At 33.4% G+C, this 14,419-nt stretch overlaps 1 pseudogene; it reads right to left on the reverse strand.

Annotated features, from left to right (window-relative positions):
• Positions 1-845: 845 nt before the first annotated feature.
• Positions 846-1,478, reverse strand: LOC150033383 (putative pectinesterase/pectinesterase inhibitor 51 pseudogene; annotated as a pseudogene).
• Between the last annotated feature and the right edge of the window lie 12,941 nt (positions 1,479-14,419).

Here is a 14,419-nt window from a genome sequence, read left to right on the forward strand (position 1 = left end):
CTCTTAGAACAAATTGGTATATGTGATCCTTCTAAATCTGTGCTCTGGTGCGATAGCATAAGTACTGGCTCCCTTGCCATGAATCCTGTTTTTCATGCCCATACGAAGCATATAGAAATTGATATCCACTTTGTTCGTGATCAGGTTCTTCAAGGCGCTCTTGAGGTTCATTATATTTCATACCCAATTTTCAATATGACTGTGCTTTTCCTTCTTTAATATTGCTAAATGTTATTTTTGTTTATTATTCTTTTATTCATTAAAGGCCTTGTGTTCCGGCCGTCCTAAATAGGCCCATTGCCTTTTTCTGCCCTAACTTTGTCTTTTAGGATTTCCTTGATTCTTGTATAAATTTATCCTGGACTATAATTGTAAAACATAGAAGAAATACACAACATCTTGAAATTGGGAGCATTGATCACACTTTGTATTTCCCAATGTTTTCTCTAGTCTTTATTTCTAAATTTCGTCTCGAAAGAAAAATTTTTGTGATTATAATAGTTTCATATAATACAATTTCATTCTAGTGAATCGTGATTGTTCTTTAATTAAGGAGTTTTTTACGTGAACTATTACGTATTTTTATTTTGTAGTCTTCTTCTAATTTTCCTGTTTTATTATTATTTTTTTACTTATTAATACGATAGAAGTTGGAGGCTTTGTCCCAACAATATCTCCCCTCACATAACAAAGCTTGAAATCCGAATCAGCAAGTATCTTGCACTTTTACTCTTTCTGGACAAATACATAAATATATATGTGGAGTAGTTCATCATAATTTAAGTATAGTAACAAAAGTGAAATGCTAACCCTAATTTTTTTCCCATTAAGATGAAGGAATCCATTCATTTCCTTGGAATAATTCTGAATAGAGTAACTAAAATCATACTCGCATGGATTTGGTTACTCCATCTAACTCGTTCTGATGAATTCGATCCAATTCCAAAATTTTCAAACTCCCCATAATATAGTGTCTTCAAACCAAAATCTCCACTCCATGGCATCCGCCCAGACGACGAAACAAGAGATCACAATGTATTAAAACTGTCCTATAATACTCCTTCCATGACCACCCCAAGAAGGTCCTATGCACCTGAGGATTGACATAGTGTGATGACATGAACTCCTCGGTGCCATTCACGAGGCAGTTTTGGAACACAAACCCAGTCGACTGTGTAGGGTCGGTCCTACCGTGTGTAGTAATGGGGTTGTTGTCCTTGAGTCCAAGGTTGAGTTGGCGAGGACGAACTAGGATGTGAACATTTTTGGAAGATAGAGGCTGAGTTGCCAAGATGAAGTCCACATTGCCTAGGATTCAATAGGAGTTGTAGAATTGGCAGAGGGAGTGGGCATAGAGAGTCTTGATTGCCTATAAACTCACAGTTATATATGATTGAGAGATCACTATCTGATCTAAACGCCACAGCTTGGTGGCCATCAGGGTCTGCTGTGTTTTGAATGGTGAATCCACTAGCCATGAATCCATCCCCAAGAACTCTTGCAATTTCCTATCCGTTATGGACTTCAAAATGTAGGTTTACATGGTTCCATGATACTTATTTTCTTCACCTCATTTCATTTTAAAATATTATTATTTTAGACTAACGAATGTTCTTGATAGGGTCTCTACACTTTAACTTGTAATAATTCCATCCATATAATCTTAAATTTACAAAAATTCATTCCCTATACTCTAGTACATAAATATTTAGTCGATGTACTTTAAAATCTATAACAGTTAATCTTTATAAAGAATAGTTTATAAATACATTTATCTCTAATTTTTATGTACGTAAGAAAGTCAATTAAATCTTAATTTTTTTATAGGAATAAATTGTTATAAATTTTAAAGTATATAAACTAAATTGTTATATACTAAAGTCCAAATTGTTATTGAAAAAAAAAATCAAGAACCAAAGTAAATTTTTAAAAAATGCCTAAAAATTGTAAAGCACAAAGGTATATACTAAAATCTATATATTTATTGAATTCAACAAGATTTGACTACAGATAATAATTCTTACATGGTAACCCGATTTTACGATTTTGTTGCAAAATCTTCCTTTTCAGTTAAAGTTTTAAGTAGAAGATGAGTAGCTATGAGGGAAAAAAAAAAAAGTAGTGAGTTGTTTGTTTTTTTTTTATCTTCGTTTTATTGAATAATATTAAGGTATTCATAGTTGATTTGAAGCATTTTTAGATTCAATCTTGTTGCTCGGATTATAAATTTACTCAACTCATATAATTCTTATTAAATAATAAATTGAACTCAACCCAACAATAAAATATATAGATTAGAATGCTTCAAGTTATTTGAGTCATTTATTTAAAATTTTATTCTAAAAATAAGCAGAATTTAATAAGGAAAAAATTTATTTAGTTATTTTATTGAATTATGACTATAATTCAATCTCAAATTATGTTAGGAATAAAATTTAAGATATATATATATATATATATAAAGTGTATTATAAGTAAAACAAATACTTTTTAAATTAATAATAAATTTGAGTTGGGTTGATTATTTTAGTGAATGACCAATCCAACTCACAAAATTTTTATTTATTGGAATCTAACATAATCTAAATGAGTTTATAATCTAATCCAAATCATACGGTTGAATTAGGTTGATCGGACTTTTCGTAATACAAGACTCAGCTTAATTAATTCTTTGTCTTTTTTTTTTTTTTTTTTTTTTTTTTTTTTGAAAATCAATTCTCCCATTTGCTGCTTCTTTTTTAAAAAAGAGAAAATATTTTTAATCTAAAAAATTTTGAGCATAATATCAAAATGTTACATTTTCATTTAAATATTTAAATTTAATTTTCATTAATACTATTTCCAAATATTACAATTTTATTTTGAATTTTCAATTTCATTTCTATTTAGTCTCTAAAATTTCAAAGTTTTCATTTTTACTCGCTGATTTTCACTTTAATTCGTAATCTTAACTTTCTAATTAACTAAAAATAACTATGATAGAGATTTTATAACTAAAAACTAATTTAATTATAATTTGTTTAATTCAAAAGTTAAGTTAATTCAATATTGTTTATAAATGAATATCTAATTTCAGAGGAAGAGAGAGAGAGACGGTGACGTGTTACGGCGGCGGCGGGGAAAATGGAGGATGGCAGTGGCGATTTTAGTTCTTTAAGTTGTATGGACTGACGTCACCAACACAGGTGATTGCTATTAATGTGACTTTATTATTTTATTTTGTCCTCATACAAACTCTATTATTATTATTAATACTTCTTTCAAAAAAATAAAAAAAAATGATTATTATTAATTATTTTCATATGTACCATTACATGTAATGGAGGCAGTTCATTTAATATATTATATATTATAAAAATTATAAACTTAGTAATAGTTTTTTGGAATCTACACATATAGCAAAGTAGATTAGATCTGATTTCTACTTTTATTATTCTAATATTACCTTTTTTTTGGTATATTAGTATATATATTTATATTTGGTATATTTATCAATGGACCTATTTTATATTTAATAGATTGGTCAGTTTTGGAATTGATACACTAAACTTACTATTTATTATATCAAAATTATTAGTCAACAAGTGATCATAAGTTTTTATTTTTCATTGACTTAATTTAAATCTTTATTCGTTTGTTTCAAAATTACTATTTTTATTACAACATCAACTTATAATAATTCAATTTATCGGGTTAGTAAACATTTTGATTGTACATTAGTAAGCTATTGATACATTAATTTTACAATTAAAATTAAATTTTGGGACAATTACAACTCTAATAAAAAAAAAATTAAAAATTGGAAGCATATCCCTAGGTTTTTTTTTTTTTTGCAAACATGTCAAAAAATTTCCGCATAAAAATTTGATTGTTATCTAATTTCTATATGATTGTTATGTGATTGTTAATTCTGATTTTATGTGATTGTCACATCTACAATTATAAAAAAGTTGAAGTCATGGATTTGGTTTCTTAAAATGTATTTGACATATAATGCAATTTTTCTTAAATTTTGAACAAGTGATTATCTATTGCTAATATACTAAAACAAATGTGTTCTTAAGAAAATTGATATACTAATGATGCACTAATGATATATGATGCGTTCAAATGCACACGTCAAATAATAATATTGTAAATGACCCAATGAAACTCAATCTAATTTTATGTAGGACCCAAGCTTTGATAATGATTTTTTTTTTCTAAATTAAAAAAAAGCAATAAATTAATTGACTTGGAAAAGATACTTTAGCTAAGAATGCTATAGGATATCGACTTCATTCATTAGAATTGTGGAATCAACAAATAAATGTACCAATTAATTCATTGACACCCTTTTTAACATATAATCATTAACTCAATGTCTTCCAATTAATCATGCACAACATTAACACCTTTTCATGACTAACATTTATTATTTTCCTCTCACACATAATTCAACAACAGGCTAATATGCAAATGCAAACCTAAAATCCTCTCGCGAGTAAGATTATAAACCACACAATAGTTAAATAGTGATCAAGCATTCAACAGATTAATCACACACATATTAGAAAATCAATTATATTAATCAATCTAGCTAACCAATGATATTAACCCAATTTAACTATTCAATGATAATCATCTACAATCATAACAACTTCATCTACACCCAAAAACTCGATAATACTAGTCATTCATGACAATGAAATACATCAAAGGTCATGTTGTACAAAATTCTCAAAGGAAATAATTAAAGAGAAGAAGGAAAATTATCCATTGTTCGTTCCACTGCCAACACTACATCAGACGTCAAGCTCTCTGATCCATCCCAGCATCCACCCTTTGGAACTCCTTTGTACATACCTCTCTTAGCCTCAACAAAACTCCCAAAATCGAACTTCCTAAGACCCTAAATTGCTCTTTTAATATTAAAATTTGGGGATGCATCATGACGCTACTTAGCATGGGCCTCAACACCCTACAACCTTGAGTAACATTGTGTGCAATATATTTGGAGTGTTGAAATTCTACGGATATAGCATTGCAATATTGTCCTGTTTGGTGCTCTCAAGTTTAAAGTGTTGCAACGCCTATTAGACAACTTTTTCTTCATCTTTGTCTCTCTTCATGCCTTAGGTCAACTTTGACCTCCCCAATGCTCAGTTTCTACAAGGTCAACAAATAAAAACATCAATGAATAAATTTATTGAACAAAATTAAACAAAATTCTAAGCCCAAAAAAGTACTTTTTAAATTTTTTTCAATATACTTCAAAATCTTTTTAATGACTGCTAATATACTAATGATGCATCGCTATTAAATTAAATGAATTTCACATGAGTGTTTTGATAAACTACCGATACACTAAATTAATACTTAATATTGCATTCTGAACAAATGATTGTATAGTATTAATACACTAATGATATACTTAAAATACATTTTGAATTAGTAATAATATAAACTTGAAATACTAATGTTATACTCTATGTGTATATCATTTTGAAATGATATATTTCATATTCGATTTATTAACAACAATACTAATTTATTTTCTCTCTTTCAATATGGTATAACATTATAACAATCTACTCATATATGAAATATAAAGTATTTTCACTCTACCATTGATATACCAAATTAAATGCATCTATTAAAGTCGTATCAAATTTTCAAAATAGAACACATTAATTGATATATTTTATATTTGTTATATTAGTTGACACAATAATTAATGCAATTAAGATATATAATCAAAATCAGATAAAAAGTTGAAAACATGAGTAAATTAATGCCAAGACCTAAATCTGACAATCGAAATCCAACTATTCGGATGGAAACAACTTCCTTTCCAAATGAAACGAAAAAAAATACTTCCATCATGATACAATTATAATCTTAGGATATCATTTGCATAAACTAAATAAATAAGTAGACTGAGATACAAAAAATAAATTATATTAATTGACTGATATACCAAATAAAAAGTATATCAAATCCAATTCTATAAATAAATGTACGTAAAATTGTAACATTAAAAAAACAAAATTAAGTTTTATATATATATATATATATATATATATATATTTGTCTGGAATCTTAGAAAACCATTGCTAGAATTGCAAATACTCATATATCTTTTGTTATTCATTACAATTTCTCTATATCATTATAATAGTATACATGTGATTTTATTAAATTATAGAAAATAGTTTTGAATGAAGGAATATCTATCACACGGTGTATACTTGTCACACTCAATGTCACAACAAAAAGAAGAACAATCAGTAAAACAATAAATAAGAAATTCAAACAGACAGGACACAAGGTTTGGTAACTTAGTTCAACGATAAACTACCTACTTCTAGGGGCAATGTGCTTGGGAAAGATAATTTCACTAATATGAAAAAGTCAAACATTTAAAACGTTGTACTTATTAGTAAAGTAATGAATCCTATAGTGACACACGTAGAGACTAATTTGTCATTGATCACTTACACGCACCCTAAATGTGAGATTTTCTTTCAATCAATATTAGAAAGTTTATCACTTAAGCTCCCTCTAAGTGTGAGATTCCCTTCTTAATGTATCTTAGACTCCTCATAAGTGTGAGACTTCTTAAATTGTACAATGAAAGAAGAAAAATTAATTAATTCCATAAATGACAAACCCCACAATGGAAACAAACACACATAGAAATGATTAAGCAAACTATTTGTTGGACGCTAAAGATGTATGCTATGCTATGTACGAAATGATGCGATACTACTTCTAGATATGCATTAATTATGAATGTTCATGTAGTATGTCATGCATTGTCACAAGTTTCCTTACGATGGAACCAAGTGTAATTCCACCGCAAGTTTCTCGGTGTGATCCGAGGTCGAACACAGGGACTGTTTGAGGTTATTATGGTATGTTCATGATATATGTGACCAGGTTTTTCAATCTTTAAAAGGTGTTTTGTACAAGTGTTAAAATTGCGGTAAAATAAAGGAAAGCAGTAAAAATGCGATAATAAAATAAAGTACAGTAAACCTAAGCTAGATGATACAAGATATAGGCTTCTTGATACAAGATACTGGGGTCAAGGCTGGTTGTGAAGGTTATGCAAAGAACACGAAATGCGGCGGCAAGTCTTATGTATAAAACAGAAAGAGAAAGATAAATAATACAAACAGCGTGAGTTTCTTAATCGCGTTAAAGCTATAAGTACGGTTCCGCTTTTATCTTGGCGTACACCTTTCAATGATCGGCCGCGCTCCCACATGTCTGTGGTGAAATAGAGACGAACATAATGAATGTAAGGTTGCTTCTATGTCTGGAAGTACTACTCACTTTAGTTAACGAATTCTTCTAACATTCTCTTGATAGATCAGAATGACATCTTCACTTCTACTCTCACATATGAAGATGCCATCTAGCATGCATTAGCTAAACACATTTTATCTCTTTTACATAGATTAAGTACTCGTTTAATTCATATTAACTATCAGGGGATAAGAAGACATCATGGAGAAAGTGATTAATGGGGGAATGGAAATAGACAGAGAATGGAATATGTAAGCTATCGAAACATTTAATATCTCTATTAAGCATTTGATACATGGTGTGTGAATGAAGAGATAAAGAAAGTGAACTACAATGATGAAAAGAGATAGAACAGATACAAACAAGCGCCAACGTCTTGGCACCAATTCGGATGGAGATCTGCTTGCCGGATTGGATGGATTGGATGGATGGATGAGCTTCGCTCTCAGGCTTGCTCAACCGAAAGCAAGGATCTATGCATAGAGCTTTAAGTCGAGTATTTGGCAGAATAGAACTGAGACTCACCTCTCTACCTTGTCTCCTCTTCTTCCCAAATTTCTTCAGTTAAGCACTCAGCTCAGCCTTTTCTCTCAACACTTTAGCAGCAATTAGCCTCGTATCAAGTAGCATATTTTCTCTGAAATCAATGGGGGTATTTATAGGTGAAGGTCTTTGACTCCGGCCTTGTGGTCCCCACTTGTTGTTATGGTAATTTCAAAGATGGAGGAATAATTATTCCTTCTGTTATGCAATCAGACCGTCAATTTTGCACAATCGTTAGTTGTACACATGTCACAATCCTCCGCTTATGCATTGTTCAGCTGCATCTTTCGATCGTGTGTTCGCATGCGGTATTATTTTTATTACTGCATGCGGTTGAAATACAGCTTTGGATCAACTGTCGAATTGTGCCGTCATTGCGGTAATCGTCTCTTCATTGTTGATTGATAGGCGTAATGTGACAGAGATGCGTTGATCAGTTTCTCGTGAGCCTTGATCGCAAGCGGTGACTTGGTTTCCTGCAAAACAGAGTAGAATTTTCCTTGTCTTCTATCTTTCTGGAGCTAGTGGGTGTAATTGCGATATTTATAATTATTGTAATTCTAAGCTAATTTTCATACAATCGGCGCATATTCACTGGCCGCAATATCTAGATAAAGTGGCATAAATAACTTGTATTTCTACAAGTTATCACACCCCAAATTTAGATATATGCTTGTCCTCAAGCATATCTTCTACTAAGGCAATCATGCTCAATTCCTATCCTATATTTTTGCGATGATTGGTTATGTTACACTTGGGCACATTACTTGACATCGTAATTTCCTTCTATCCTTGCTAATTCTTAGCAAGCCCTACTTTATTCTTCTATATAACAAAATTTTGCTCAAAGATACTTTTCTAGGTTTCAAAATAGAATGTTTGTCTCTTCTTGTCAAAAAAACTTGATATATCTATATGCGGTGAGCAAAACTTTGCGTCATTTATTTAGAGACTGTTGATCATGGTTACACTCTTCGTTTTGGCTTGTCTCCACGGGTGTCATGCGAACATCCAACTATGGTTGTGTGCCAATTTCAACTTTAACTCATGATATTCAGAGGAGTTGTCTCTTGCTTTCTTTTATTTCTTTTTTTTTTTTTTTGTTTCTTGTTTCTTTTCATACTGCATTGTTCTTGGAAACCCACCTTCGTCTTGGCTTGCTCCTACGAGTGTCATACGAATATCCAACTGCGAGCAGGCTCCTTTCACAACTAAACTCTTATCAGGTTGGGAACATTTTTTAGGTTTTCCCTTGCGCTAACATTGGAGTTTTGCATAATTTTTTTTAATATGAAAATGGACGCATTTTCTTAAATACTGCATATTCTTGATCTCATCTACTCAGACCTTTCCCACCCCCAAATTTAAAGATGAGCAAGGTCCTCATTGCATTGTTTGGATAGACTAGACAAACACTTAGAAGAAAATTTCAAAAAAGAAGATTTGAGCAGAACTTTGAAAGATAAAAGGTAAAGTACTGCTAAACTAAGAATTAACTAAGTGTTAGTCAGAATTTACTAAGTATGGGAAATGTTTCTAAGTATAAACATATAATACATTATAGCAACGCAATGAAGATCGTAAAAATAAAAGATTTAGAACATCGCGAATAATTAACAAAGGAAGATAAAGACAAAGGCCCAGGCAAAAAGGAATGAATATGTACTTAATTATATTGAATATTAACAAAGTATACAAGTAAATACAAATGAACGCAATACAAAATTTTGTTGCCTGTACAAGAGTCAAAGAATTTGAGCTTTTCTTTTAAATTTAATTCAGAAGGGTGCACGATTAAAATTCATACCATGCTTCCAATAAACGCAGATACATCTTTGTCGAGGACGGGCAACACGCATACATCTCCGCAACACACCCCTTAACTAAATACATTTCTGGAGGATACCTCAACATGGTGCATTTAGCTAACGGCGGGCAAAGAACATATACGCACACAACACACCCCTCACCACAGTGCATTTGGGTGTACTGGACGCACGGTGTCTCTTGGTATCACTCACTACACCCATCATTTCGTTACATACCAGTTTATATTCTTTTCTTCTTAATTCATCAAAACGCGAGTCGAAAAGACTTTGCAGTGATTCATCCAATCATTCACAACAATTATACTACCAGTGCTACAAAATTTAAGGTATGGAAATACATGCGAAATTAAATTGGAAGGAAATACAAAAAGCATTAAAGACTAATCCTACTAGACAGTAAATACAGAATTTAGAGAGCGATAAAAGACAACTGTAAGGAAAACAAGTAAACATAAATAAGGAGGCTGATTGAAAGAAATTCTTAGGATTACCGCAGTCGGTTCCCCTGCAGGCGGTTTAATCCTTCTTGCCCAAGTCAATGGTGTCCATGCGTCGATCGAAGTTGCCTCCATAGTAGGGCTTAATTCGTTGACCATTGACTTTAAATGTGCCATTCCCGTCTAAAGTTGTTAGTTCCACTGCGTCGGCGGAAAGATTTTCTTGATTCGGAATTACCCAGACCAGTGAGACTTCAACTTTTCTGGGAACAACCGCAAACGTGCATTAAATAGTAATACCTGTTGACCTTCGGTAAATGACCGGTTGTTTATGCGGTCTTCATGTCATTTCTTGGTTTTCTCCTTATAGATTTTGGCATTCTCGTAGGAGTCCCTTCACCATTCGACCAGCTAGTTCAGTTGTAGCTTCTAGACTTTTCCTGCACTTGCTAAATCAAACTTCAGCTTCTTACATGTCTATATCGCCTTATGTTCCAACTCGAGCGGCAGATGACAAGCTTTTCCAAAGACCAGGGCATATGAGGACATGCCAATTGGTGTTTTGTAGGCAGTCCTGTATGCCCATAGTGCTTCATCAAGCTTGGGTGACCAATCCTTCCTGGAAGTATTGACTACCTTCTCCAAGATAGTTTTGATCTCTCTGTTAGAAATCTCTACCTGCCCATTAGTCTGTGGGTGATAAGCACTTGCAACTCGATGGCTGACGTTGAATTTAGTCAACAGGTTGGCAATTATGCAGTTGATAAAGTGAGAGCCTTCATCACTGATTAAGGCCCATGGCATCCTATATCGAGCAAAAATGTTCTTCTTTAGAAACTTCGCCACTGTGGCCGCATCATTCTTGGCACATGCGATGGCCTCAACCCATTTTGATACGTAATTAACCGTAACCAGAATATATTGATGATCTTCTGATGGTGGAAACAGGCCCATGAAGTGATCTCATTTGGCTCCAGTGAGTGAGCCCACCTCTTAGCCTCATCCCTCAAGGTGTAAGGGAACAGATACAGTCTTATACTTTCTGAGGTTACACCAGGTAGGGAAAAGTTACCACATATTTTGACAAAGCTGGTCAGATGAATGTGTGGGTCTTCACCTTGCAGACCCTCAAACTGCCCGACATTTTTAATCATCTGCAGCATGACCAGCTTAATCTCGAACCGCACGTTCTCCTCCACAGTAGGCCTCGAGATTCCAGGCGAAAAGTCATAAAAATTGGGTGCCGCATAATTCCTCATTGGGATGTTGCGGTTAGCAGCCAGGAAGACAGGATCCTGTGCTGGTCGAACAGCCCCTTGATTCACAACCGGTACCGCATTATCATTGTTGTCAGCCATGCTTATTTCCTTCTTTCGCCTAATTCGGTTCTGATGTGCCCTTGCGCGAAAAGTACGCTCGATCTTAGAGTCAGCTTTGAATTCTGGTTCAGCACCAGGACTCATAAACCGTTAAGCTGCTCTCCGCGTTGAACAACCAGTACAATGAGATCTGTCCTGCAAAATACCAAAAACACACTCAAACAATAAACCGTTAATCAATCCCCGTCAACGGCGCCATAAACTTGTTGGACGCTAAAGATGTATGTTATGCTATGCACTAAATGATGCGATACTACTTCTAGATATGCGTTAATTATGAATGTTCACATAGTATGCCATGCGTTGTCACAAGTTTCCTTACGATGGAACCAAGTGTAATTCCACTGCAAGTTTCTCGGTGTGATCCGAGGTCGAACACAGGGACTGTTTGAGGTTATTGTGGTATGTTCGTGATATATGCGACCTATGTTTTTCAATCTTTAAAAGGTGTTTTGTACAAGTGTTGAAATTGTGGTAAAATAAAGGAAAGCAGTAAAAATGCAATAATAAAATAAAGTATAGTAAACCTAAGCTAGATGATACAAGATACAGGCTTTTTGATACAAGATACTGGGGTCAAGGCTGGCTGTGAAGGTTATGCAAAGAACGTGGAATGCGGTGGCAAGTCTTATGTATAAAACAGAAAGAGAAAGATAAATAATACAAACAGTGCGAGTTTCTTAATCGCGTTAAAGCTATAAGTACGGTTCCACTTTTATCTTGGCGTACACCTTTCAATGATCGGTCGTGCTCCCACATGTTTGTGGTGAAATAGAGACGAACGTAATGAACGTAAAGTTGCTTCCATGTTTGGAAGTATTACTCGCTTTAGTTAACGCATTCTTCTAACCTTCTCTCAATAGATCAGAATGACATTTTCACTTCTGCTCTCACAGGTGAAGATGTCGTCTAGCATGCCTTAGGTAAACGAATTTTATCTCTTTGACACAGATTAAGTACTCGTTTAATTCGTATTAACTATCAGGAGATTAAGAAGACATCATGGAGAAAGTGATTAATGGAGGAACGGAAATAGACAGAGAATGGAATGTGAAAGCTATCGAAACATTTAATATCTCTATTAAGCGTTTGATACATGGTGTGTGAATGAAGAGATAAAGAAAGTGAACTACAATGCGTTTGATACATCGTGTGTGAATGAAGAGATAAAGAAAGTGAACTACAATGATGAAAAGAGATAGAACAGATAAAGAAAGTGAACTACAATGATGAAAAGAGATAGAACAGATACAAACAAGTGCCAACGTCTTGGCACCGATTCGGATGGAGATCTGCTTGCCGGATTAGATGGATTGGATGGATGGATGAGCTTCCCTCTCAGGCTTGCTCAACTAGAAGCAGGGATCTATGTATAGAGCTTCAAGTCGGGTATTTGGCAGAATAGAATTAAGACTCACCTCTCAGCCTTGTCTCTTCTTTTTCCCGGATTTCTTCAGTTAAGCACTCAGCTCAGCCTTTTCTCTCAACACTTTAGTATCAATTAGCCCCGTATCAAGTAGCATATTTTCTCTGAAATCAATGGGGATATTTATAGGTGAAGGTATTTGACTCTTGCCTTTTGGTCCCTACTTGTTGTTATGGTAATTCCGAAGATGAAGGAATAATTATTCTTTCTGTTATGCAATCAGACCGTCAATTCTGCACAACCGTTAGTTGTACACGTGTCACAATCCTCCGCTTATGCATTGCTCAGCTGCATCTTTCGATCGTGTGTTCGCTTGCGGTGTTGTTTTTATTACTGCATGCGGTTGAAATACAGCTCTGGATCGACTATCGCATTGCGCTGTCATTGCGGTAACCGTCTCTTCATTGTTGGTTGATAGGCGCAATGTTACAGAGATGCGTTGATCAGTTTCTTGTGAGCCTTGATCGCAAGCGGTGACTTGGTTTCCTGCAAAACAGGGTAGAATTCTCCTTGTCTTCCATCTTTATGGTGTTAGTAGATGTAATTGCGATAATTTATAATTATTGTAATTCTAAGCTAATTTTCATACAATCAACGCATATTCACTATCTTTTGGCAGCAATATCTAGATAAGGTGGCATAAATAACTTGTATTTCTACAAGTTATCACTATTCCATATAAGGAAAAAATAATTTGCAGAATCCACATCACATAAGACATCCAATAGAACATATATTCAGAGACAACCCGCTAAACAACCGATGAAACAAACTCCAAGCAACCTTAAAACAAAAATAGCCAAGCATATCTCTAACAACTTTTAACTGTTTTTTTTTTAGAAAAGAAGAATTATAACAAAAAAAAGCAACAAATCAATTACACCTACTCTTCCCATTGATTGTAAAGGAAAGCCAAACAAAAAAATAACCGACTCAAAACCATCCATCTTCCTTAGTAAATAAGGAAGAAGGAGATATATATATATATATATAATCAGTTGGTCTAACGACAAACCTCACGATAGTATGTGCAATTATGTTGACAATGTAGGGATGAAAGCCCTAACACAGCGGAAATCACCAAACCAAACTCGTTATTAATTTAGGATTTTTGAAATGCCTACGGAGACCAACAAAGAAATTGCCTACAATAAAATTACCCTAGATTAAGCATGCAACTAGAAAGTACAAAGAAAAGGGATAAGAAGCCTTACTTACATTGACAACTCAAATGAAATGGTCAAATCTCCCTTTAATCAAAATCAACACCAGCATAAGAATGACCTCTCTATTCTCTGAGATTTGAGATGTGATTTGTGGGAACTAGGAAAAGATTAAGATTCGAGAATGGGAATTGAGAGAAAAATAATCGTAGAACTCTTATGTGTGTTGTTGCTTTTGATCAACAGAGAGAGAGGAAGGTGGGATCACCCATGTTTTAGATAACTCCCCTATGTGAGAGTTATCATTTTAATTGTCCAATTAAAATTAATTATTAATCAATCATTATTT

This window comes from Benincasa hispida, chromosome 10 (genome assembly GCF_027475165.1).
Source record: "Benincasa hispida cultivar pf3 chromosome 10, pf3_genome.v1.1, whole genome shotgun sequence".
NCBI classification, from domain to species: Eukaryota; Viridiplantae; Streptophyta; class Magnoliopsida; order Cucurbitales; family Cucurbitaceae; genus Benincasa; species Benincasa hispida.